The following is a 23,060-nucleotide window of genomic DNA, read 5'->3' as shown; positions in this document are numbered from 1 at the left end:
TTGACTGGAGGAGCAGTGGTGGCGTCTACGCCCGCCACGATGATTACTGATGGCCGCCCGATCAAGGCGGAGGCTCCTGCGGTGAAGAGCTGCGCATTTCAGCTGACCACAGAGGAGGGCTGAGCAACACCGAACGTCATGACTGATATGTGATCTATTTCTGTCTTATTTGTTTTATTGTTATGATCATGTTGTATTGATCTTGTTTAGGGGCTTTTTTGGTCAATGGATTATCAGCTCATGTTCTTTTTTATTCGGGGGCTACCCGATCATTTTTATCTCTTGCACTCAGTAAGAAGTTTCGAGATGCTCCGGGGACTTTGGATTCCCCACTCAAGGTGGAGATTGCGGATGACCATACCATGAGCATTACGAGGGTATTTCGGAGGAATGTTCTGAATATGTTCGGCGAGAGGTTTCCTATTGATTTGGTACCGATTCCTTTGAGAGGATTGAAAGTAATCATTGGGATGGACTAGTTAGGGCCCAATGGGGCCGTGATGGATTGCGAACGACAGCTGGTGAGAGTTCGAACCCCAATTGGGGGAGAGTTGGTTATTCATGGAGAGAGAGCCTCACATGGGCCAACCCTTTATTCGACTGCGAGGCTAGGAAACTTCTTCAACAGGGTTGTTCTAGGTTTCAGGCTTATGTCTCAGATACGAGGGTAGTGGCTACGCTAGAGATGAGCAGGGTACCTATTATGAGAGATTTTCTCGATGTTTTTCCACAGGAGTTGCCTAGGGTGCCTCCCGAGAAGCATGTAGAGTTCCAGATTGACTTGATCCATGGTGCGACTCCGATAGCCAAGGCGTCATATCGTTTAGCTCCTCCTGGGACGCAGCAGTTGTCTACGCAGCTGCAGGAGTTGCTAGATAGGGGATTTATTCGTCCGAGCAGTTCCCCATGGGGAGCACCGATCCTGTTCGTGAAAAAGAAGGATGGGTCACACATGATGTGTATTGATTATCGGCGGCTGAACAAGCTGACGGTGAAGAATCGTTACCCACTTCCGATGATTGATGACTTATGTGAAGACCATGGGGGAGCCCATGACATTTGGTAAGACCATGAGGGGGAGCCCATAGCCCTTGGATGTAAGACCACGAGGGTAGCCCATGACATCCCAGTTGAAGACCATGGAGGGAGTCCATGGCATATATATATATATATATATATATATATATATATATATATATATATATATATATATATATATATATATGTGTGTGTGTGTGTGTGTGTGTGTGTGAATGGCATTATGTGGTTAAGTGTGTGCTTACAATTTTGTTGGGTGTTTCAGGTACTTTTGGTTCTAAGAGCAAGGGCCCGGCTTGATAGCGCAACAGACACTCTCCAGTATTTCCACACGTATTGTTTAGATACTCCGATCTTTTGAACAATGTGTTTACGTAATGGAATTTTGGAAAAACAAATGTAGTTGAGATTTCTAATTATTAAATGAAAAACTTTATTTGAATTTTTGGGTTGTTACAATTGGCACTGTGATAGAAAATACCAGTGTTCTAAAAGGCGCGCCATGGCATGCGCCATGGCGTTAGGCGTGGCTCCGCCGTTACGAAAAGCGTAATAACGTTGCTGTTAGGCGTGGCGCGTGGCAAGGCGTGATATGGCGCGCCATGGCGTGTTATGGCGCGTGTTTTTTCGTTTGAGACACGGTTTTTTTCTCTTTGTTATGTATTTTCTAATCGGAGATACAGGTATTGTGGTTTTCGTTAAATTTTTGTTACTAGTTATTGATCTAACACTTCTAAAAAGTAGTTATATGTAATATAAATTTATATTTATGTGGTAATATAATTTTAAATTAATACAAAATCGCCGCCTTACATCATGCCTTGAAAAACGTCATGGCTCGCCATGGCTCGTTAAGCTTGAGGCTTGACCTTGCCGCCACGCCACGCCTCACGTCATTTAGAACCTTGGAAAATACTACATTTCAAAATACAATAATCCAATGATGTTTTATATTTAAAAAATTATTAAAATGATACATTATGATATAGTTTCTAAATAATCTAAATATTTTATTATAGTTTCATTAAATCTCATTAAACATAGTGAAGCTAACCTGATTTCATAGTCACCATTATCATAAAACAATAACATAAGCATTGTTACTTACTAGCTTAACATTCATCCGTGTACATGTAATTAAATGATGATAAATAGAGCTTAAGTGATGAATCAAAATGTGTATAATCATTACCCTATTGATTAAAAAGTAGAAACCTAAAAGCGATAGACTTACTTGAACAATCTTTCATTTTAAGTCATCATTCTCAATGCCTTGGGAATCCAAATCGTCTTCATTTAATGAAAGGATGATTAGTTCTTGCAATGGATCAGAATCACTTAACTGTGTTGTATTGAAGTAACCAAATCCTTGCAGAACCAGTTGATACATGAGTTATTTGCTACAAAAAGAAGGAAAATTTTAGTGCTTAATAAAGCTATATAAACTCCATAAAGCTAACTATAGATCATTGTTGGAATCTGTAAGGTCACACCTTATGATCTGAAAAGCCAAATACTACACACTGACCACCAACGCCAACGTCAGAATGATCAACATCAGCATGAAACCAATGATCCTAGTGATCTTTGTATATTAGGATGTTATAGGTTGTATATATATATATATATATATATATATATATATATATATATATATAGGGAAGAGTTATATGGAAAATGAATGATTAGGGCAACACATATTTGAACCAATGAAAACATGACAACACATCACTTCCACAATACATTACTTGTGAAGAAAGAAATGGACACGTGTCATTTGATTATTGGTTCCAGTAGATGTTGCCCTAGTTATTTGTTTTCCATAAAACTCATTCCTATATATATATATATATATATATATATATATATATATATATATATATTAGCAGTGGGCCCGCGCAAAAGCAGCGGTAAAAGATTAGTTTGTTATTAGAAAACATATTCCAAAAAAAGCACTTACTGCATTGGTCAATCGAATGTGGAAATTTTTGAAGTATTGTGTTTTATTGGACATACATTCTAAGTCTATTAATTGTTTTTGTGTTTGTTCGGTATGTATTTTCTTATGTTGGATTCGTTATACCAAAAACATATAATATGCAACTACATTTTCATCTGGTATGATATAGGAAAAGTGTCATCGGTGAATAGCTTTTTTTTTCGGAGACATTTCACATTCAAAAAACACGTGGTGAATCTTTTTAATAATATTGTTACTCATATTAATTGGGTAGGTTGATTTTAAGACATTATTCTATCTCTTTGTTGATTTTGTAGCTTTTGGCTAGATTCTTTCTACAACTATTTTAACAATAATCTCTTTTGTCCTTCAAGAAAAAATATATGGCGAACAAAAAAAAATTGGTGGTCGGTTTGCTTTTCAATTGACATGTTTTAATATATTTATCGCTTTTGCATTTGTTGTATGTGTGTTTTAATATATTAATAATCGTTTTTGCATTTGTTGTATGTGTTTGGTTTGCTTTTGGATTGATTTAGAAATTATCCAATATCACTTATAGAATATTTAGCTCATTTATTAGATTTTGTTCACGAAAACTTTTTTTTTTAAGTACTTATAAGAATATTTCAATTAAGTTTTTGACAACCTTTTCTTCATCAAAATATTATGACTACCTTTAGGTATAAATAAATCAATACACATCAGTATATACAAACCAATTCATGCAAAAAAATTAGAAAATTAATTATATTAATATACATTTTAAAATTGAGAAAAAAAAGTTACAATGATGAGAAATGACGTTTAAATGTTGAACTATACAAACCTTTACATATGTTAGTAAACATTACAAGGAAAAAGGGAACAAAATTCTATTTTACCACCAACTCCAAACCGTAACCTGAACACATTGTGTGTTTCCGTAAAACTATTGCATAAACAACGGAGCAACAAAGCGCTGCATATTCCTTTTAAAAATTCTATAAATGAACAGACAATTGGATATGATTGTGTTTACTGTCACAAAGAAGACAGATAAGAAAATATGGAATGCATTTTGGATCTAGATGTGTGTTTATCTTATCCTAATTAGTCGGCTCACAAACATACATCTTCTAAATCAAAGGAAAATAAAAGAACTTAGAACCCAAAAAAATTATTAGAGCTTAAAAATCATAAAGAAAGAGTCATAAAATATTGAGACGTTTTATCCTAAAGAGCACTGATATGCTTAGGGGCTCTATTTGTTGTAATTGGGTGATCACGTGAGCTGTAGTCGATGTATGGCTTCATGAATACTTTGTTTCACATCATTCACACCACATAATATACCAGGATGGTTTTATGCCTTTAAAATTATTAAAGCTTTAATATGTCTCCTATTTTACACTTGCATCTTCCCTACAACTATATTCAACTACGACAAGATGGTTTGATGCCATAATATCTTAAATCTATAATTATTTTATGCTTTTAAAAAATGCACATGACAACAATAATTCAATTGAACAAAAGGTTATCCGATGACAATATAAATATATATTTCTCTTTCTTTTTGTTCACAAATCCTATTTGGCTATAACTTTTTCAAGAATTTTTTTTGAGTTAATCCGGATGATTCACCAGGCTATAAGAAGAACACAAATAATCTAATAACATTCAAAACTGGAAAAAATTGCAATAGTTGGATAGGTTTTTAAAGGTAAAATAAATCAAACTAAAAAGGGAGAAATAAAATTGCACCACTTGATGCATGGACTCATACTGAGGGTAATTTTTTGGTCCATCATTACTTTTATAACCTTATGAGTTCCGAGTTAAAGGCAAGTATCAATATTATCTAAGAAAATCAAATCCAAATTTCTATTAGCTTTGTATTGGTATAAATTTTCCCAAAGAAAAGAAGATCAAATCCAATCTACATGAACAACAAACACAAATAAGATTGATGTACAAATATATTTAAAAGTCGGTCAGATTAGGCTACCAAAGAGAATATATAAGTGAGAATAGGATACGAGAGGTGAGTTCACAGAAGATACATGCTTTCATATAGAAATCAACATATGTTAATGTAGGTAATGTAATGCTTACCTTTGGGTATGTTAGATAAACATCAACAAAAAAAGAAGCAACGGTCCTTGCCAATTGCATCCAAATATCCACTGTTTCTTCAGGAAGTTTACCCTTGGGATCAGGTGCCCTACAATGCAAAGCATAACATCATGAAAAAATAATCCCTTACTATTTAGCCACTTTGTATGTCAATAAACATTCACGTCACAAATAGGTTGAAATCATACATAAAATCAAACAATGGTACCTGAGTTTTTTCATAATCCAGTCAATATTCACCAAATCAGTAATATTTTGTCAATTTAAAAACCTTTAAAAAACATCCAAAATAAGAGAAAGGAATTAAGAACTACCTGTTATAGAAGCAACCGTAGTTAGAATCCTTGATTCCTCATGAGCATCCCCTGAACTTTGTTAACATAATTATTTTTCTAATATTTAGAACCATTTTCTGGCTTGAACCTAACAAAAAGAATCAAATTTAGCAATCTAAAAGTAATAAGCTTAAATCTCGTATGATTGGGTCAACAGTTACATAGTTTACATGCTAGACATATGAGTAATTCTTCAACTTAGTGGTACTCACCTCACACCAAGCAATTGGGTGTAGTAGTTCTTTCTCCAACTGTACCTGAAAATCGAAATCCAACAATTACAAAGTAAACAATCTACTATAAGGAACAAAGTTAACAAACTTGAAGAAATAAAAATCGATAGAGCCAATTTGTGTGTAATCAGATGAAAAAAAAAAAAAGACATTTTTTCCGTTTAATTGTCGGTACAACCCTGAAAGACAGTGCATTCTTTCAAACTATTAGGGTTCACGAAGAGGAGATATGAAGATGGGGTCGTGTAACAGGAGGACTTATGGAGCAACAGGAAGTAGGTCATCCACCTATCTCCTCCATCTTAGGTTGGGGGAGATAACATGATCTTCAATCCACCGATTTGAACTTCAAGGATGACGGTCATTTGTTACACGCACAAACATAGTTAAAAAAGGGTTAATTTCAAACCAGGATATCAACGGGTAAAATAGTCAGATTTCAGTTTCAAGGAAAGATATAATGCATGGATGAGAAAAAGAACCACATTGTAGAAATCAAAATCAAAGTTGGGAAAATAAAATGTCAAAAACTAAAATTTGTGAAATCAGAAAACAAACATGGTATGTTGATCAAGTGAGTATAAGGAGATGGTGATGACGATGAGGACGTTGGGCAAGCCAGGTGGTGTCGTGGTTTTGAGTTTTTTAGAGAGACGAAGGTGGAGGAAAAGAGAAGTCACTGGTGTGTAGTGGTAAGATACGTGATCTGGGGTTTGTTACTCCGGACGAAATTGTAACAAAAAAAACAAAGAGATGGAGTTTATAGATAGAGGACGACGATTACATAGAATCAAGATCATCAGTGGGTGGCGATTCAATGTTTTTAGGGTTTTAATTGGCTGGGAGAGGAGATGAAATTATATAACGTGTCTCTCATGTGTTTTTGACTCGATTGTTGAAAATGCCGATTAATTGCTGAAAATGAGGGGTTTCAATTCAATCCCTGAAAGTAAGGGATACCGATTCAAAAGTATTATATTGTTAGTGGATCAAATATTTGTACCTATGGCATTATTATTTGTAAGATTTATATTATAATATTATTATATTAATGGTTTGTTGTACTTTAAGCTTAAGCACTTGAACGTCTTAAAAAAATAATATTATTATATTGAATCTATTTTTAAAAATAGTAAGATTTCTTTTATAAGATAGTATATATATATATATATATATATATATATATATATATATAATGGATAGAATCAAGCCTTTACTTAGATAGATATGCATCCCCTAAATAGTGGGATCTTCGTTATTGTAATAATATATAATCAACATTAGGGAGAAACCCTAATGTAGTCTTGGTGACCGTCTTTGTGACCTCGTTCTCTTTGTGAGAATCTTCTTTCTTAGTGAAAGTATCTTTGTGATTATACGTGTTCTTCAGTTTTTCTATTTAATCTTTGTTTTGTTTGTTCGTTCTTTTTTATTCATACTTGAGTGTATCCGATCGATACAAACATTCAATTGGTATCAGAGCAGGTTTATGATACACTCAAATTATCATGTCGACCTCCACTAATCCCAAATTGTCTGTTGTTGGCAAGATCCCTCATTTTGATGAACTCGTTCTCTTGTGTGACCGCCAAATATTCTTCAAAAGACAACTTCAAGTTGTCCATTTTGGTTGTTAGTTGGTTGATGTCTCCCGAAGCACATCCTAAACCACTTGCCACCACTTTTTATTTTCACTTGGTTCGATCTCTTCCCATAGGACGAATGACTCTTGGAACCTCAAAAGACTCCTCATCATTGAGGTCAATCCCTACATGCACTTCGGACAATTGACTATGCGTTGTTTCGGATGTTTTGGGTCTTTTAGAAGAACCACACGTAATGGTTTCAGAATCGTCGACCTTCTGCCATTTTTTGACAATTTCAAAATATTCCAAACGTGTAGAAACTTGAAATTTGCCCCTTTCTGATTTCGGTACAATTCAAGAGCTTTTTGCAAAATAGTTTCGTCATTTGCACCACTTTGTCATTGTCGGTTGACACTCAAAAACACACCATTAAACTCTGTCACAACTTTATTAACATTTCTCCACTTGGAATAAATTAAGTTTTTTTCTTGGTACTTTCCAACATTCATCTCCATAAAAAAACACCATATAATTTTTTGGAAAAAAATTGGACAATCTTGGTCGTTTCCGACCACCGGATCTTCAGAAACATCCACACACGCACGAGCTAACGCCTTTTCTTCGGCTGGTGTTCATTGCTTTGGAGCCAGCCTTCCACTTTTTTTTGGTTGTGGTGAATTCTCTTCCGGCTCCGATTCCATATTAGAGACGACTGTGGGTTCCTCTTGAGTTTGGAAATTCATTAGGGAGTCGGGAAGATCATCAAATGGATTGAAGTCATTTTCCATTTGGGATGAGACATTCATTTGTGGATGGTTTTGAAATTAATGTTGGTTTTGGTATTGTGCTTGATTTTTATGATGATGTTCGTTTTAGGCTTGAAATAGGTAGTAAACACCACCAAGTTGTAAATTTGGTGAAGAATAAATTGACCGATCGTTTTGATTTTGAACAAAATTTATTAAAGGTGAGATGTTTGGGGTTTTGGGTGTTTCTTTTGGTATTTTTTTGAGCTTTTGGGTTGGAGGGGGAAACCATTCTTTTTTCACAAAAATTGTGTTGTTTGAGTGAAAAAATAAAGATGCCGAAGTGGGATAAAATAAAATATATAGTAGTATTTATATAGGGTAAAAAATGGGGATTTTTTGAAAAAAAAAACGGTCAAAATACGCTTCCAACGTTCACAAACATTTAAACCCAATACCCTCCCTCGTCGGTAAGTTTTAGCCGAGTTGCCGAGCCGGGCTCGGCCCGGTGTTCGCCAAGCTATCCGAGCTCATTGCCGAAGCCACTCTGAGTGGCCTAAGGATTAAAGATGCCAATAAAAGATACTCTTATTAAGTAAAGACTGAGTTACCAAACATTGTACAACTCCCCATTTCAACAATTTTAAAGAATCAAGATACTTCACATAAAAGACACCAAACTGACCCGTATTCTTTTCTATTGTTGGAATGGCTTACATAACTACTTTTGCGATAGCAGTGGCAGTATATGTTTAATGATAGATTGTGGTTGGGGTGGTTTTGTAACCACATTATAAGGCAAAAAATAACCACCTAACATATAAAATGAAATATTTGGTTCTACCTTCTACTTACCTTATTATTATCCTCCTAAGTCCTATCACAGCTTCCACTGGCCTTCTCATTTCAAACAAACAAAATCATCTCTGTCTCACATACTATATATATATATATATATATATATATATATATATATATATATATATATATATATATATATACGAATTTCATGGAAAAAATTACTATCTTAGACCTGGTATGTACTTTGGAGGATGGGATGCATTGCTAAGATCCCTTGTGTGGATGGGGATGGGAGGCTGCAGAGATAAGACGTAAGTGGGTGGTTATTTCAGTGAAGGATGGCCTGAGCATAGGGTTAGGTGCCCAACAATGCTCCATTAGCCTTCTCCATTCCCCATCACAATCCCTTGGAATACGGGTTCTCAATGTATTGCTCACAATGCCTCCTGCAACAAACAAAACAAATGGCTTCCATTAAATTTTCACTACATATTACCATTTAGCTATCAATTACTACAGAGTACAGACAATAGTACAGTGTTGGTATGATGGAATCGATCGGAGAAGGAATGGCTGTTTAGTTAATTTGAACCATTCCTTATTAAGAATTTCATGATTTCAATTGAATTATATATATATATATATATATATATATATATATATATATATATATATATATTGTATTTTTTTCATAAGTAACTACTACTACTACTGGTATGTATATTATGTGGGCCAACAATAGTAATAATCTATATCTATCAGATGTTAAGTTTTCTGTGATACTATTAGAATACTAGGAAACTATAGATTCCTTGTAAAATACTAGTAGTTAGATAGATAATGATAAATGATTAATCCCCACCTATGATTGCACCATAGTGCATGTTTGCATAGGGCTCCTCACCAGTCAGGATCTCCCATAACACAATTCCAAACGAGAACACATCAACCTGTTTGGTAATTGTTATGTTACCAAAAACACAAAAGAAAAGAAAACAATATATATGGTAATAGAATATGAAACAGGGGAATGGAAGGTAAAGAGGGTCATGACATGACATGATGATTACCTTCTCAGATACTTTATTGCTGCTACCATTTAGCAGCTCAGGAGCCATCCATGGCAGGGTGCCCCTAACTCCACCTGAAACCAAAGTGTTGCGTTTCATCTTTGATAGTCCAAAATCACCTACCTGAAATATTTATAATAAGAAAATGAAAAACTTGTAAGTTGTGATACATAGAGAGATAGATACCTTGCATATAGGGCGTGAAGGATCTTTCATATTGACAAGCAAGTTGTCACATTTGAGATCAAAATGCACAATATTCTTGGAATGTAAATACTCCATCCCAAAGGCTGCATCCATTGCTATTATAAGCTTCTTGCGATGGTCCAGATGCCTAGACAAAGAAAAAAAAAATGAAAAGGTAGATTGATTGATTGAGTTAAAGGAGGTATACAACATGAGATTACCTATCTTTGCCAAGTAAGACACGCCTTAAGGAACCATCAACCATGAACTCTGTGACTGTAGCTAATGTTCCCCCTGGACCATCATCTTGTACTATCCCATAAAATGCCACAACATTTGGATGGTGAAGCTTTGACAGAATCTCAGCTTCTCGCCAGAGCTCTATTATTGTCTATAATAATAAGACTTTATATGTTTGTTTGTTGGTGATTTTGACTAGTAAATAAATACTAAATAGAGTACGCGTGAGTACCAATCTCTCGTGTTGAGATGATCGACCTGCACCTGCTCTTGTTTATCCGTTTGATGGCCACATCTGTTCCCCTCCATTTTCCATGGTAAACTGTCCCAAATGTTCCAGAACCAACTTCCTTTAATTCTTCAACATCTTCATTCCTTATCATCTGTTCCAAAATCCATCCATCTTCACTTAATATAATGACCGAGAAGAACAAGTTTTTTCCCTGACCTTTCCAAGGGTTTCTTCCATTTCGCGAAGGTTATCTAGAAGGCGGATTTGGTATTTGGATATTATTTGTATCAATGATTTGGCCAATCATTGCCATTATCATAACCTTCCTTAAAACCCCAACTATTTTTATTTTTTATAACTCATCCCACTTGATTCAATACCGACCTAAATTTTTCATTTGCATTCTAAATCTCTTTATGTAGGAAGGAATTCAGGAATCAGGAATAGGATCACCTTTTAATTTTATTATAGACTTTGAAATTCTTATTTTTATTTACCAATATCTACCATCCATCAATCAATGTGTGCTGTGGATTTCAAGTTTAGGCCTTTGTTGTGTCTTATGTTCTTTACTATTCTACAATCAAATTATCTTCAATCTATCTATCTTTATTTCCTTTTATGATTGTGTTGTTATCTTCTCATCTAGTTTCCTGTGTAATTTTTTTGATTCCCAACCAACCATCATCTTCAACATCAACACAGCAATATCCATTCCACATAACTTTTCCCTACAATAAAGACTATATTACTTGGTTTTATCCCAACAGAGATAGGCAATGAAGTTACCCTATTTGTACAAAGGTTCAAGATTATAAGTTGGCATTGACTTACTTATCTATTAATTTAAAGTTTAAACTATAACTAATATGAATTATGAAAGACCAATACCTGCAAAGAACTGATATCAAGATCAGCTAGAGAAGGCAGCCTAACGTTCCCTATCTCGGCCTACAAGCATCAAATTGAGCAAATAAAAAAATAAAAAAACAAACATGCGCAAAATGACGAGACTAGAAATATACCTCTGGCATCCTCATCATGTTTTCAACAAACTGCATACTTTGAGTTTGACTTACATTGAGCTGAGATGGATCATCATCCTGAAGAAAAGTTTTTGGAGGTTCAGCAAGTTGATCCTGATGGATGAGAGAAACATCAGCAGCAGCCAATTTCTGGAAAAAAGACCAGTGCTGAGGTTTGTGGTTTGCTATGTTGAAGCTCAATCCTGCTCCATCTTGTGGTAGGACACCAACACCAGTTACCTCTTCTGATGACATCATTGCTCTTGTGAATATATCAGACAGAAAAAGTCGATCCTTCACATCAATAACTATGTCGCCTTGGGATTCAATTTCATTAGGAGGAGTATGGTTAGTTTTGAAGTGTGATATGCTTTCTGCTGCTGCTGCTGCTGGTTTGTGATTGATCACCTCCTCAGTAGTGTTGGTTTCATGGCCAGATTTAAGGATCTGTTCATTTTTTGTTGTTGAGATGGGAATGGGATCTTCAACAGCTTCTGAAATGAAGTCAGAACGTGCCTGAGTTAAGAGAAATTGAGAAGCAAGTGTGTCATCAGACTTTGTTAGCCTGTTCAACTCTGTTGGCCCCTGTGGAATCCTCTCAGAATGATAAACACGTGGAGGTGGAGGTGGCTCAAGGTAGCTCAAATCAATAAGATCATCATTCTCCTTATTATTAGATAAGTAAGAGTCCTCACTCACTAATTTAGGGTTTGGAGGACCATTTTCAACCTCTTGCTTTTGTATTGCCTTGTTTACAATTACTTGTTGATTTTGTATGTCCTATTTATGGCCTTGGCTAAAACCTCCTCCTTGCAGAGCACCATGTTGGTCGGATGAATTTGGCAGCATAAAAATAGATTCAGAAGATACTGGCAGTGGCAGTGATGATATGCTGCTGTTGGCGACAGGTGGCACTCTACTTGAACCCATGTCAGCATTATTATTATTATTATTATGTCCATGAAGCTCATTCAGATTGTTTCTCCCAAGATGATGTCCCATTCTTCTTGTTGATCCCACCAAACCATTCACAGCAACTACAAACTGAACCTCTGAATCGGCAGAGCCATAATGAGTATCCTCCAAGTCACTCAAGGAAAACAGAAACATCCTAAGCTTTTGATGATGATGATGATCATGAACATGAACAAGGCTGTTGCATTCCTCCATCATATTCTGCAAATCTTCATCACAAGAGACAGATACCAATGCATCAAGATCCTCACCGGGAAGCTGATACTTGATTGAACATGTTTCACTGTAAAGTGCTGTTGTTTTCTGCCATAACTCTTGCCAACACATGTCCTTTCTTATACGGATAATCATCGTATCTCCTCCAACATATCTAAGTTTCCCATCACTTGGACGTGGTAAAATCTTCCCACCAAAACTGCACAGGATCTTAATCTTATTCTTATTGCTTCCGCTTTCATCATATAAACAACTCTTCCTCTCCTTTCGACCTGTTTCTCTTTCTACAACATCAACATGACTCATTCCTGGAGTAATTGCAGGGGGGTTAGGGTATGGAATGAAGGGCAAGGCCATCATCACGCGATCCCGCATAAATTCAACAGCAAACTCTTCACCTGTCTGGATGGAAAAATTTAATACAGCTTTCACTTCTGTACCTCTTATATTGGCTGCTTCATTGTTATCAGATTCCTTACCATAATATTCGACATGCTTGTGGCCTTTTGAAGCTTCCATCATTCAAATTTCAAAAATCCTTATCTAGACGGATCTCTCTCAAACTAGTAGAATAGAATCAATCATGAAATATCTCAATTCCAGAATACCATGAAAATTGTATGAAAGCCATATGGAACGACCACACAAACCTACCAAAATATCAAACAAAAACCTCTGTCATACTCATACACAAACTATACCACCAGCTAAACATTAATTATACATACCACAGTTTTATAAGTCACAGGGGATCATGAAAGAAGATTCATCAACTGAATTAAAAATACCCTTAAACAACAATACTTGTCCATTATTTCAATGCATTATATTTTTGGTGGCCTTCAAATATCCAATTTTCTCTTCCTCTTTGAATTTTCTTCATTTTACATCTGCTTTTTTCTATTCCTTTCTTTTTTTACCAGATTACTTCTGGAACAGACCAGTCTTCCACCTATTACTATGGACCATGGAGCCTAAACAATTAATATCACTATTGGTGTAAAGTACATCCAACCCACACATACGAAATACGCAATTAGTAACTTCAGGACAGTCAAAATCGATAATATGAGAAACAAGTGCCTTATATTTTGAATATTAAAGGATAGCTTTGTAGGTATGCAGACGGGATGAGCAAGATCTTATCAAAAACCCCGATTCTGATGAAAACAATACATCAACAACTGCAGTACATCCAAGTCAGATGACATACCCTTAACATATATCAGTCTTTAATTGCGATTTCTTGACGAAATCGAACTGTGCTACACCTCGTGCACGAACGCTCTTCGCTTCTTTAATTCAGAATCTTGTTGTTGAGCGGACGAATTTCAAAAGGTTTTGCTTCTTCTCTCTTCCGTTCTTTGTTTTGTATTATGATTTTTGAGTTCTCTCTCAGCCGATAGCAGGTGTGTTCATCGTCAAGTCAAACGATGAGGTTCTCCTTATAAAAGTCCACATTGCACCTGCTTCCAACACAATTTTTCCGAGATGCTTCTTTTTACGGAAAAACAAAAACTAAAGTGAAATTCAGGTAATTACTTTTTGTTTTATCATTTATTTAGGCAATGAATTTGTGGAGCTTGTGCACATATAATTATTAATATACATATTTATGATAATTCTTTTATATATATATAAACCCGTATATTATACGGATTGATTTAAAAAAAAATTAAATATTAAAGTGTAAACATAAAATATTTTTTAATGTATAACTTTAAAATAAAGAAGATATATATTTATTGAAATTTAATATCATATATATCATATTTAATATTTTACATATATAAGTATATGCCTTTAATTTTAAAAATTAAAGTGTCAAGTGTCAAAATTAATGAGAGGTTGACATGTGGCAAAAAACTTTCATTTATTAAGGAATATATATATATATATATATATATATATATATATATATATATATATATATATATATATATATATATATATATAAAAGAGAGACACATTTTAGGAATAGTGAATATGTTTGTCTTTTGGCAGCAAAACTGGTCTTAGGTTTATAGGTGTGCTTACAGTTCTATTGTCTTTTCTTGTAGCGATCATATTTTGTCACTTTGTTTATTTTTTGTGGATACGTGTTCTTTCCACCGCCGATCTAAACCAATAGAGATTGGATTGGTGTCGATCAGTTGTATTCTCCCAACAAAAGTTTCACAACTAGCATTTTTAGTTAGAAAATTTTGTTCTCATGTAAGCATAAGTTATTGTAAGACTTATGCTAACACATTAAAGTTCACATTATGCTTCTTAATGAGCCATGTATTGTTATAATGCAAAACATATATGTACCTCAAATCTCTCCATGCATCTCAAATCGCTCCCAAATCTCTCTATGTACCTCAAATCTCTCCCTAATCCCCCAAGGTAGTTTCCTTAGTCAAAACCAACTCAAAATGAATGGAGACAACTTTAAGGAGCAAGTCCAGTTTGGAACCTCCTAACCGCACCGGACAGCTTCGCACTTCGGACCTCCTCAAGAGCCGATCAATCTCGCTCTGGGCGACCTGTTGATCCGGAACTGCTGGCTTCAGAAGGTCTCACATCATTCTGGAAGATCTCACATTACGGACCAGAAGCTCTCGCGGTCTCGGAAGGAAATGACTCCGGATGAGCTGACTTCGCAAACTCAAGTTCGGAACTCATGCCTTGACTCCGGGACTTGAGAAGAGCTTCGGAACAATTGGTTTGACTCCGGAATTCACTATTTGACTCCGGAATTCACCATTTGGCTCCGGATTTGAACCACTTCAAACCATTTCACCATTTTGAGGTATTTTGACGTCGGGAATCCCACTAAACTCGTATTTTTCATAACTTAGACCCCTTAAACCCTTATTTGATGCCAAATTTGAATATTTAAAACGTATTTTCATAAAAATAGCAATTAATATTCATAAAAGTATTATTTTAAATCATAAAGTGATAAGAGAGAGAGAGAGAGAGAGAGAGAGTTTGACTTTATGATTTGATGTAATCTCCCATTCCCCATGCATTCACGGATCCTCACAAATTATCCAACAAGCAAACATGATTAACTAGCAGTCCTCCAAGCACACTTCAAATCAACTTCATTTCCTTTATTTAAAAGAAGAACTCCTTTTGCTAATCCTCACTCTCACCTCATTTCACTCTCTGGTTATTTCACATTTCCTCAAAAATCCCCTCCTCACTCCATTTAACAACTAAACCAAACTCCTCTCAAGAACAAGTGGGTCCTTCCAAAAATCTTTCTCATCAAGGTGATTCTTGGAAATTTGGTGAGCTATTTCGAAATGTCCTAGTATTCCTACATATTATTTGGTTAAAATCATTTCATTTACACACAAGGTCCTATTTTAACCTCCTTAGGATAATATAGGCTTCAAGGAATCCAACAAGGACATTCTAGTGCTTAGGATCAAGATCTCTTCATTACACAATCAAAAACCCAACAAAACCAACTCAAGGTGAGCTTCATACCCCTATCTTTTGATGATTTCCATGTTTTTTGGGGGAGGATACAAGTCAAGGGTCTTGTGAAATCTTAGTATATTTTCTTGTTTATGCATGTATGTTATGATTTATATGCTTAAAGTTATGAATTCCATCTAATGGTTCAAGAACTCGATATTTTAGCAAGTCTCAAGGTTTTGAACTATATATCACCAATTATATGTTAGAACACAAAAACTAGTATTTTATGGATTATTGATCATAAATTGTTATGTCAATAGCCTTAAGGATTTGCTTAAAAAATGTGCTGAAACAAGTTATTGAAAACAATGTTTTGAAAGTGAGTAAAATATGGAAATAGTAATATTTTGGGAACCATTTTCGATCACATATATAAGGACCATCTTGGAAAATGGAATAAAATTGAAAAATTATTGATCATCTCATTTTTAAAGGACCAAAATGAAATTTTGGATAAACAAGGGCCTTTTTGAGTATTTTCATAAATATAAGTCTAAAATGAACATTTTAGAAGAAAAGGACCATTTTCGATAATTCACCTAGTTTTGAACCACTTATGACGCCTTTTGACAAATATGGGTCTTATTTGTTAATTTATAAAAAGAAGGGCCATTTTTGCCAATGCCGATAATTTTGGGTCATTTTTTATAATTATGATTCCAAGTGGATTATCCTCAATAAACGAAAATGATAAACCTAGTCAACTAGCACAAGTGATGTTATTTATTAAATAATGTATCTGATCGATTGCTCAAAAACAAGTTGGTATTCTTGCGAAGACGAGTCTCAAAAGTACCTAAATATAAATATATTAGTGTACGTCTAAAGTCCTGTAAGGAGTTATAACTAGAGTCTCCTGGAGAGAGAGCGGAAATTTGTGTATAGATCTATATGGGGTTGACACCCCGCACCTTCGTTGTTCGCTACAGCTAAACCGACCAGTCTAGGGTGACAAATGTTCTTTAATCGATTTGGGCGCCTTAGAAACGCCATGTCAGGTCTCCGTCATATTAGTATGGTCATAGCGGCTCACTAGAATATGTTAATGTATCTAGAAATTTATGTAAGGAAAACCTCATAAATAAATTGGCACATTGTGTTGACTGCCCCTATGAATGGTAGTGATGGTCCGCATTTGTTGTGTTGACCGTCCACTCAACTTGCGTGGAATGTCCACAATCGCCTGTTGATTTTTCACACCTATCCAGTCTTAGGGTTTTTAAGACCACCATTTTATATATCAGAAAATATAGGATTTTATGGGGAAAAACGATTGTATACGATTTTGAAAACGATAAGCTATCACACACATATGCAAGTATACTCAATTGGAAACAGAACTCACGATTAATTTATATAAGAAAATATAGGATTTTCTGGAGGTAACGATTATATACGGTTTCTAAAATGATAAACCAATACACACACGCATGTAACTATACTCAATTGGAAATAGGACTCACGATTATTTTATATAAGAAAATATGAGATTTTCTGGAGGAAATGATTTTATAAGATTTCGAAAACGATAAACTAGAACACACACACATGCAACTATACTAGATGGAAAACAAGGCTTACAACTATTTTGACAAGAGAACACTGAAATTTTATGGATTTCGAAACCATCACAAATTCTTATACAAAATGCTTACGAACTCACCAACATATTTTATGTTGACGCTTTTCAAACGACTTGTATTCTCAGGAAATCGGTAAGCATGTTAAAGGGACGCGGATTCAGGATTATTTTGCTGTAGTTTGAAAATTATTTACTTATGTCTCTTTGGTGTAATTTGAAGAACAAATATAATATGTAAACAATGTAAGTTCGTTATCTCAATGTATGATGTTTTGATTTGCTATGTTTCATTTATATTCAATTATTATGATACTGCACAATGAAGTCACCCGCCTCTGGGCGTTTCCGCCGTCTGGTCCGGGGGTGTGACAGATTGGTATCAGAGCATTGTTTATAGTGAAATACTATATCTAGCCATACAATATATACAACTATAAATACAATGGGACTAAAACACACTCTGATTAAAAGTAAACATACATGCTAGAACAGTATCATAACGAGAAGAAAACAAAAGTAACTAAAGGTTGAATACTACGGTCAAACCTAGGCAGTTATGTAATCATATCCGGGATAAATATAGCATGATCAACTATATTTATTTGAGATATGACCAACATGTGCTTAGGAGTGATGGTGGTGTTGCAACAAACCTAAAACCAACCAACGATACATGTAACAGATGTAACACCGTAAATTTCAAAACAATTTTTCGCATTTTATAAAAACATAATTCATTTATTACTCATAAAAACATCATTGTTTAAGACTCAATTCATAGCATATATCAATCCCAAGATCTCATAGTATAAAAACCCCGTGTGTGTAGTGATCAGGCCGGCGCCTTCTCGCGATCCTCACTAGTACCTGAAACACATAACACATAACACTGTAAGCACAAAGCTTAGTGAGTTCCCCAAAATACCATATATAACACATATTATCCACTCGAGGCTATAACTCTGTGGGTCCGTGCACCCAAACTCTATGAACCCTCAGGTTCTATCTCTGTGAACCTTCCGGTTCTAACTCTGTAACATGCACAGCATAAATCACATAGAATAATGCAGTGCAACACATAACACATATATATATAGCATACAACACTGTATCACATAACCCTGATTACCTACTCAAGGTAAAGTATAGTGAGAAGACTCACCTCAGACTCTCGTAAATCCCTGACTCGGTAGAAGTATTGCCTAGCCTCCGCCTATTCACACAAAGTAAATATCCTCATAAATATAACACTCGAGGCTAGAATCGACCCTCTATTGTCACCCTCAGAAGGGTAAAAGACTATTTTACCCCCCTCTTGACTCAAGGACTCCATTGTTGACCAAACCTTAAAAGTCAACAAAAGTCAACAGTCAAATTTTGACCCAACTCGCCGAGTGCACTCCAGTGACTCGACGAGTACACACATGACTCCTAACTCTTTGTCCCGCTTGGCACGTCGAGTCCCTCCCTAAACTCAACGAGTCACATCAGGCATGAATCGCGGGGCCACCCCGACTCAACTCGCCGAGTTCCAAGAACAACTCGTTGAGTACAGCCTTGGACTTCAGTCCTCTAATCCCCTTTTGACTCACTGAGTCATCCCCCAACTCGGCAGTCCACTCACTGATTGATTAATGGGCAACTTCATACTACTCGTCGAGTCTGTTCTTGGGACTCGGTGAGTTCATGCCATGCACACTCTGAAAACAACTTCTGAGGTCAGATCCGTCCCATACAATCATAGATATGGCCTCCCCAAGCATGATAATCACGTAAAGCTAACATCTTGGTGCTCATGCAAAGGCTTAAAGGCCTTATTTGAAGATATGACCACTAAAATGACATCCAAAGTTCATAACCCCCATTAGCACTCATAAACCTCAAGGGAAAAGGGTCTCCGGACCTCTTTGGGTCCAGATCTATAGCACCAACACGAGAAGGGACCAATTACTCAATAACCTTCCTCTAAAAGGGGCTAAAAAGCCCTAACTCAAGGAATTACACCATAAACTGAAGAAGGGTCGAATGAATATCTCAAAATGAAGTCTCTGAGCCCTGGAATCACTGGATTAGCACCCTCTTCAGCCTCCTCTTGTCTTGGTCCTCTTCTATTTGCAAAAACACTAACAAAAGATCAAGAAATGGATCCTTTCCTCTCACAATCGCTCTAGTTCACTTAGGGTTCCTCTCTGGGGTCTGGTAGCCGCAAATGACGGCCATAAGGCCCCTTAAATAGGCCCAAACCCGAGGAATTAGGGTTTCATTAAACAGCGTGGACTCGTCGAGTCCTCGGGGCGACTCGCCGAGTCCAGCCATCCACCCGGATAATGATTCGCGTCTCTACTCGGCGATTCTACGCACCAACTCGTCGAGTTCTTCCACAAAACTTGAAATACAATGAATAAATATAATACCTAAAATTCCGGATGTTACAATTCTCCCCCAATTGAATCAGACTTCGCCCTCGAAGTCTCATCCCTGAAATAGCTCCGGATGCTGCTCACGCATCTCCCGCTCTGGCTCCCAAGTCAACTCGGATCCTCTCTGATGTTGCCACTGAACCTGCACCAGAGGCACCTCCTTGTTCCTCAGAACCTTGATCTTCCGATCCACAATCACAACTGGTCTCTCCGCGTAGTTCAGGCTCGCATCCACCTGAATATCCTCTAACGGCACTACCGCCGACTCGTCGGCTATACACTTCCTCAACTGAGACACTTGGAAGGTATTATGAATCCGCTCCAACTCCACAGGTAGCTCCAAGCGATACGCTATCCTGCCCACCCTCGCGATCACTCTGAACGGCCCAATATACTGGGGCCCTAGCTTGCCCCTCTTCCTGAATTGAATCACTCCTTTCCAAGGAGATACCTTCAGGAGAACATAATCACCGACCTGGAACTCAAGCTTGGATCGTCGCCTATCCGCATAACTCTTCTGGCGACTCTGAGCGGTCAACAATCTCTGCCTGACCCGCTGTATCTGCTCTGTCTTCTGAAGCACAATCTCCGTGCTACCCATCACTCGCTGCCCTACCTCTCCCCAACAAATGGGAGTCTGACACCTCCTCCCATACAACAGCTCAAAGGGCGGCATATCAATGTTCGAATGATGGCTGTTGTTGTAGGAGAACTCCGCTAAGGGAAAATACGTGTCCAAACTTCCGCCAAAATCCAATACGCATGCTCGGAGCATGTCCTCGAGCGTCTAAATCGTCCGCTCACTCTGACCATCAGTCTGTGGGTGGTATGTGGTACTAAAATGCAGCCTCGTACCCAACTCCTCATGGAATTTCTTCCAAAATCTGGAAGTGAAACGCACATCTCGATCTGACACAATCGAGATCGGCACCCCATGCCGCGATACCACCTCTCTCACATATACCTCTGCTAACTTCTCCGCAAAAGAACTCTCACTAATGGCGAGAAAGTGAGCGCTCTTTGTCAAACTATCTACTATCACCCAAATCGCATCGACACCCCTCGCCTTTCTCGGCAATTTGGTGATAAAATCCATGGATATCTGGTCCCATTTCCACTCTGGGACTTCCAGTAGCTGCAACTTACCATGCGGTCTTTGATGTTCGGCCTTAACCCTACGACAGGTTAGGCACCTCTCAACAAACCACGCTACATCTCTCTTCATACAGGGCCACCAATACTCCCTTTTAAGATCCAGAAACATCTTAGTGGCCCCGGGATGGATCGAGAATCTCGATCTATGCGCCTCCTCCATCAAGATGGGACGTGTTCCTCCAACAAACGGTACCCAAATCCGACCCTGGAAGGTCATAAGCCCTCTGCTATCGGTCACGAACTCTGACACCTGTCCGATAACTCGCTCTTTCTTACGGTTCTCCGGTCTTACTGCCTCAGCCTGAGCCCCTCTGATGGTGTCCAACACCGGAGTCAGCACCGTCAGTCTCATACAAATATCCCGAATCGGGGCGCTCTCTGCCCTACGACTCAGGGCGTCGGCTACCACATTAGCCTTGCCCGGGTGGTACAGGATCTCGCAGTCATAATCCTTTACTACATCCAACCATCTCCTCTGACGCATGTTCAGGTTTGGCTGATCAATCAAATACTTCAAACTCTTGTGGTCTGTGTATATCGTACACCAAACCCCATATAGATAATGGCGCCAAATCTTGAGGGCGAACACCACAGCCCCCAACTCTAGATCGTGAGTGGGATACCTTGCCTCATGGGGCTTCAGTTGCCTCGATGCGTACGCGATCACATGTCCCCTCTGCATCAACACCGCGCCCAACCCAGATATCGATGCGTCACAATACACCACGAAGTCCTCCATTCCCTCTGGAAGAGCCAACATCGAGGCTTCGCACAATCTCTAGCGAAGAGTCTCAAATGAGGCCTGTTGCTCTGGGCCCCAGCTGAACACCACACCCTTCCGGGTCAACCTGGTGAGAGGAACAACAATATTGGAGAAATCCCTGATGAACCTCCAATAATAGTCGGCCAACCCTAGAAAACTCCTGATCTCGGAAGGAGATTTCGGCACCTCCCAACTCAACACTGCCTCGGTTTTGGCCGAATCGACCAAAATCCCCTTTTGGTTAACGAGGTGACCAAGGAATTGCACCTCTCGTAACCAAAAATCGCACTTGGAGAATTTGGCATAAAGCCTCTCCGATCTCAGCACACTGAGGATTTCTCACAAATGCTCCTCATGCTGCTCCCTAGATCTCGAATATACCAAAATGTCGTCAATGAACACAATCACTGATCGATCCAGCATCGGTCTGCATACCCTGTTCATGAGATCCATGAACGCTGCAGGCGCATTGGTGAGCCCGAATGGCATCACCACGAACTCGTAATGCCCATAACGAGTCCTGAACGCGGTCTTTTGGATATCCTCCTCGCGCACCCTCATCTGATGATATCAAGATCTCAGATCAATCTTGGAAAACCAAGATGCTCCCTGCAGCTGATCGAACAAATCATCGATCTTCGGCAAAGGATAACGGTTCTTGACCATTAACTTGTTCAGCTCTCGATAATCTATGCACATTCGGTGCGAACCATCCTTTTTCTTCACAAAAAGGATCGGTGCTCCTCACGCGGAGCTACTCGGCCGAATAAACCCATTCCCCGACAGCTCCTGAAGCTGCGAGGATAACTCCTGCATCTCTGGAGGTGCAAGGTGATAGGGTGCATTGGCAATAGGTGCTGCCCCTTGAATCAAATCAATGCGAAACTCAACCTGCCTCTCGG

General features: G+C 37.6%; 1 long non-coding RNA gene and 1 pseudogene across 2 annotated transcripts; both read right to left on the bottom strand.

The window, feature by feature from the left end:
• Positions 1 to 3,804: 3,804 nt before the first annotated feature.
• On the bottom strand, positions 3,805 to 6,728 carry LOC145060953 (uncharacterized). Its single transcript, XR_013687067.1, has 3 exons — positions 5,664 to 6,728; positions 5,431 to 5,539; positions 3,805 to 5,204 (listed from the first exon to the last, which is right to left on the bottom strand). It is a non-coding gene; the product is annotated as an uncharacterized LOC145060953 (long non-coding RNA).
• Positions 6,729 to 8,619: 1,891 nt separating this feature from the next.
• LOC145060971 (RAF-like serine/threonine-protein kinase 20) lies at positions 8,620 to 14,238 on the bottom strand (annotated as a pseudogene). The gene is made up of 9 exons (XR_013687076.1): positions 13,975 to 14,238; positions 11,571 to 13,411; positions 11,437 to 11,496; positions 10,546 to 10,696; positions 10,295 to 10,464; positions 10,074 to 10,221; positions 9,888 to 10,010; positions 9,680 to 9,767; positions 8,620 to 9,263 (listed from the first exon to the last, which is right to left on the bottom strand). The product of XR_013687076.1 is annotated as an RAF-like serine/threonine-protein kinase 20 (transcript).
• Between the last annotated feature and the right edge of the window lie 8,822 nt (positions 14,239 to 23,060).

This window comes from Lactuca serriola, chromosome 7, assembly GCF_051521515.1.
Source record: "Lactuca serriola cultivar US96UC23 chromosome 7, Lser_US96UC23_V15, whole genome shotgun sequence".
Taxonomy (NCBI): Eukaryota; Viridiplantae; Streptophyta; class Magnoliopsida; order Asterales; family Asteraceae; genus Lactuca; species Lactuca serriola.
This window is presented reverse-complemented; position numbering and strand designations above follow the sequence as displayed.